The following is a 5,832-nucleotide window of genomic DNA, read 5'->3' on the forward strand; positions in this document are numbered from 1 at the left end:
CATCTGCACCTTCCCAAGGTTCATGATTTACTGGCAGAGGACATCCAAGGCATTGCTCCCTCTCTGTGGCTCTCTGGGACACAGAGAGGGGTTGAAACGATGGAAGCTCTTCCATGTGGAGGTTTATATAGATATATTTCTAATTGGATTTTGGCACGTCACGGTTATTTTCAAGGCAGCCTGTAATTATTTGAGAGCCTGATCACCTCCTTTCCCTCAGAACAGAGGGCTGGATTTTTTCTTTTTAATATTGTTTCCCCAAGTGAAATTGTGAATTTGCAACTTAATCCAATGAGAATCCAAATGATGTAGCTGCAAGGACACGGCAGGACAGCAGGATCCACCTCTGCCAGGCTCCTAATCAATGCCCAGCAAGGGCAAAAATTATAAGAACAGTATTTTAATTCTTTTTGTATTAAAAAAAATTTAAAAATTAAGAAGGTGTTCATGGGTACTTGATGGGGTGGGGAGGTTTAACTGCTCCTGCAGTAGCTCAGCCCACCTTGTTCTGAGACTGCTTTGTGTCCTCGTGCAACTCTGCAGCAGCTGAGCGCTGATCTCTGGCTTGTTCTGTTCCAACTGAAACCTGATGAAATTCCCACTAATTACAGGGTTTTATTTTTACACGTGTTGTGATTTTTTAGGGCCAAAATAATTTCATCCAGCTCCATCTACTCTCCATTAGGAGACTCTGAAGCTCAAGCAGGACAGATCCTGCCATCCTCACCAGGTTTCTCCCCAGGCTGGGCATTGCCACCATCCCAGTGCTGCATTTGCTATTCCAGTGCTCAGAATGGGCACAAATGAAAACCATTATCCAAGCAGAGTTTTCCACCATCTCACAGCTAATGACCATACACCACCCTGCTGCATCTTAACAGCCTCAAGTTCTTATTTTCTTCAAGCTTGATTTCAGGGCTCCGGGCTGCATTCAATTGCTACTGAATCCGATTTATTATTTACATTGCGAGGTACAGCCTGGCATGAATTGATTTGCTGTGCTCTGATTGCCACTGCACGCTGCTCTGAGATCTGGGAGCTGGTTGCTCACACAGCCAGGCGGCAAAATCAGGAGGAAATGCCAGAGTTCAAACTGCTCGGACATGCCAGTGCTCTGTGTTCTGCTCTCACCTTTGGTTTCACCTCTCAGGATACAAGGAGTGCTGCTCCCAGTGGGGGTGGTGGGTTGGATTAACTGATGCCCCTCAAGGGTTGTTATCCTGGTGCTGCAGAGATCAGATGATTTAAATTCACCCCTTACTGAAGAAGAGAGTTTTGGGGAGCTGGAGAGGGCAAGTGACACTGGTTTTTAGGACGGAGCCATGGATAGGAGTGCAGAACCGATGGAGAGAGCAGAAAGGAGGTGGAATAACAGAATTGGAAGGCATATGGGAGACCTGGTGTTTTGGGAGATTTAGCAGGCCTTTACCTTCATCACCACTTCATTTTTATTTCCATTATCACCTTCAGCTTTACCTTTGTCTTTGCCTTTGCCTTCACCTTCATCATTGCCTTCACCTTCATCATTGCCTTCACCTTCATTTTTGCCTTCACCTTCACCTTCACTCCTTACCCTGCCCATGGTTGGAGCTTGCACTACTTGGGTGGCAGGAATGAGTGAAAATCCCCCAAACCCAAGCCTGTGACTCCAGGGCAGTGATGACCAGAGGCAGCAGCTTTGCTGACAGCTCAGCTGTTGGACATGAACCTGGAACAGTGGGCTGGAGGGCAGGACCATGGACATGCTGCCCTTGGCACAGGGACCCCCCCTCACCCAACTCATCCAGTGGCCCAAATCACTGGGCACCTTGGGAAACATTGGTCCATCTGCCAGAGCTCTTGACTTTGGACATTGCTGGATGAAAAGACAATTTTAAGGAATGCCATTTGGGCAGCATCATTAACATTCTGCTGGCGAGAGACCGTGCCCTTGAGCTCTCTCCCACGTGGGGATTCTTCCCAGCAAACCTGCGGCTGATGCCAGCTCCGCTCTCTGGATTGCTGAGGGTGTGAGCCTTGTGTTGAAGACCCTTTAGGAATCTCTGCTAATTGTCATTGAGACCTCCAATGGCTTTGGAGGAGACTCTCAAAGGCACCTCGCTCCCTCCCAGCTGCTGTGGGATCTTGGCACCTGCTGCTGCCGGCTCTGGCAAAATTCCCGCTGCACACCAGAGCTCGGCTTGGGGTGCAGAGGGGAGCAGATGCTGCAGATGAATCCTCAGGGCACCTCTGTATCATAGCATGGGACTAATTAAAACTTCAGAATGTATATTTACCTAATACAGAGTTGATTTGTTAAGTAGGACATCCTGTCTTCAGAGGATTTCACGGCATCGGGTGATAATCAAGTGAGAACAGGCTCCAAAAGTGTTAATTTAGGAACTGAGACAACAGGGATTAAAAATAAGCCCCTGTTTTAGTCTTCTCTCGCACTTCCATGTCTGAAATACAAGTAATCATCCCATTTGGGAGCGCAAAGCAGTGGCACCACCCCCCAGCAAGCACCACACTGGCTGAGGGTGCAGATGTGCGGCCTCAGTGGCCCAATTTGGGCTCTTTGCCCTCTCAGGGCTCAGCTGAGGAGCTCTCAGTGCTCCAGGTATTCCTGGCACCTCTGGGATGTCCTGTCCCTGTGCCTGGCACTGGCACACAGAAAGGGACTGGATTTCTGCTCAGGGCTTGCAGGCAGGTGTTTTGCAACAGGGATTTTCATAGACTCATGGGATAGTTAGGGTTGGAATGAACCTTTAAAGTCCATTCCATCTCATTCCAACCTTCTGGCTTTTGCAGGGACATCTTTCACTAGACCAGGGTGATCCCAACCCTGTCCAGCCTAACCTTGAACACTGCAGGGTTGGTGCATCCACAGCTTCCTGAGCCAGTGTTTCACCACCCCTGCTGTAAAATAGTTTTCCTTATATTTAATCTAAATCTCCCCTCTTTTAGTTTAAAGCCATTTCCCCTTCTCCTATTTCCACAGGCAGGCAGCAGCAAACAGTGTTTGGGATGAGCCCCAGCGCTGATCCTGCCCTGCGGATGCATTCTTGCAGTGCTATGTGATATTTAAAAACATGAATTCCCAGCCTCGGGAGAGCCCTGGGGTTTGTTTTCCCGTTGTCCCGGGAGAAGCTGCTGCCGCCTCTGCTCTCCCCTGGGACACAGAGGCAGCTTTGTGTGAGCAAGGGGCCGCAGTGACCCGGCCGTGGGCTGGGCTGCTCCTTGCCGGGCTTTGGGCTGGACCCTGATCCCAGTCCCTGGCAGGATCTGCCTTGGTAAGCTCGTCCTTGTGCTCATCCAAGTGATTTTTTTTCTTTACTTTCAGACTTCTGTGAATGATTCTGGACATTTGTGTGCCCAGCATCCCCTCCCACTTTGCTTTCCTCAGCCACACACACACACAAACTGAGCTTGAGAAGTCCCAAACCAGAAGTGGGATGACTCTGTGCACCCAGGAGAGAGAACTGACCTGCTGTGGGTGGTCTCATCCCTCTGGGGTTTTATTCCCATCCCCAAAAATGCCATCACGGGTGGTAAGAAGCATTGTGCCAACATGCAGACCAGGCAGCAGCTCCCTGAAGGTAAAAATGAAGTTGCATATTTGCAACTTTAACAGGTTCTGCTGCCCCTTCACCTGTTCAGATTTTGTTGCACCAGGGAGAAAACATCTTTTCTTCCTGCTTCACACCCTGCTTTAAGGTGTTTTGGGAGGGCAGAGCAATGCACAGTGCAGATGCCCCACTCCTTCCCAGCTTTGGGTTGGGCCACCTCCTGACCCTGATGATCCCAGGAGCATGTCAGGGATTTCTCCCCACCTCGCTTCCCACCCCACCACCCCCTAGTTACATTAATCAGAATAATTGCTGATTAACTACCCCACTGGGCTTTTGGTCACGTTCCTGAAGCAGCCCAGTGCCAGGCTTGGACAGCAAAAGGAAACCCAAGGAGAAACAAATGGAGTGCCCAAAAAGTAAAGCTGGGCTGGAGAGGATGCCTGAGGGCTGGATCCTGATCCCTGCTGTGCTCCAACAGTGTGGGAAGATCAGCTTAGAGCTCCCAGTGCCTCTGCTGCCCAGGCTCGGTGGGACACACAGCCAGTGCTCTCCCCTGCACTCACCAGGACATACCTAACACAGGGTCCATCCCCAGAGATGATTAAAACTCATTTATGGTTGATTTTACTTAACCTATAAATTATTCTGAGTATTTTGTGTGTAAGAGTTGCTATGTAATGAGAGAAGATTCAAAGCCCTAACACCAGCCCCATTGTGGGCTCACCCTGCTGCCATCCCTAACCTCTGTTAGGGAGCTCTATTTTTCAGGAGATTGTCCCAAAAGTGAAATTCTTGCAGCTTTCAGGGCCTCAGCAGAGACTGGGCACTTCCCTGCTGTCTCCATCCATCCATGGGTTTGGGAGGCTCCTGATGGGCTCTCCTTAGTCCTTCATCCTCTGGCAGGATGGGGGAACCCCATTTACCTCCAACCCCCCTAAATTTACCACATTCAGCCCACATGGAAGACCCACTGGTGCTCAATGACGTTGGATGTGCTTGAACATGGATGCAGCTCTGGGTATTCAGAGGGGTCCAGGCTCACTGGCACAGGCTGGGGAGTCAGGGGGTCCCACACACCTCCCTGGTGCTGAGGATGCTCCCATGGGCTCTGTCCTACCCCAGGCTGGACAGGAAAGCTGGGATACTGCAGCCTCCCTCCCTCACTGCCACCCCAACTGTTTGGCAAAAGAAATTTTTTTTTTTTTTTTCTCCAGCGAAACCCAAAAATAGATTGATGGGAAGCGGCTGGGGGTTGGGATGCCATTAGCATGCAAAATGGGGCTATTTATCTTTCCCGCAGCTGGGTTCTGCTCCCAGACCTGGCAGGGACTGGCAGTGGGAGGCAGGGCTGGTGCTGGGAGGGGGCTGTGGGGTAGGGACAGTCCCCAAGACAGCCCCATCCCCTCCTCACCCCTCTCGCTGCCCTTGTCCTTGGGCTCCGTGACCCGGAGCCTCTCCCGAGGGACCACAACCTTTCAGTTCTCTGGAACAGCTGGACACGGTGTCAGGGTCACCTGGAGACTTGACAGGTGGCAGCTGGATTAATCCTGAGCCCAGGTGTGGGTGGGCAAGAGAAGCCTGCCCAGGGCACCGGCTGGGGAAACTGAGGCAGGAGCTCCTGCGACATCCTTGGGAAGGATGGATGAGCACAGGAGCTCTCTGTGCGCTCTGAGGGGCTGGACCCGTACCCCTCACCTTGGTCCCTTGGCATGGCCATCCCTGCTGTCACCACACACCAGAGTTGGAAGTGAGAGACACTTGGAAGGAATGAGCAGAAAAACAGCTTCTGCTCCCAGACATAATTTATCTTAGAAATTTTTATCAGGAGGGAAGCAGAGGGAAGGGGGGAAGCAAGGCTCACACCTCTCAGCCTTGCAAGCAAGGGCTGGGGGAAACAAGGGTGAGAAGCACCGAGGCTTTGTCCAGCTCCAGGCCCTCCTGGCATGATCCTGACCCTTTTGCTCCTTTTTCCACCCCATTCTGGCTGGGGGTTGTTAAACACAGGCTGTCAGCTCTGCTCCTCGCAGGGCGTCTCGCCGCCTCAGAGGTTCTTTAGCAGCTACTCGTTTTCTAGTAACAATAAAAATAATAAATTGCTATAAATGTTAAACTTCATGACAGCACAGTTCAACATCCCCATCCCCATGGCCTTCATCCCCACCATCCTCATTCCCACTTTCCCCATCCCCGTCATCCTCACCACGCCTCAGGACCTCCGTGTCGCCAGGGGGCGCGCTGCTCCCGGCGGGGGCGGAAGTGCCGCTCTGCCCTCGCGGGCACT

This window comes from Pseudopodoces humilis, chromosome 19 (genome assembly GCF_049639895.1).
Source record: "Pseudopodoces humilis isolate 2021_Gansu_Grassland_sample_001 chromosome 19, ASM4963989v1, whole genome shotgun sequence".
In the NCBI taxonomy this organism is placed as follows: domain Eukaryota; kingdom Metazoa; phylum Chordata; class Aves; order Passeriformes; family Paridae; genus Pseudopodoces; species Pseudopodoces humilis.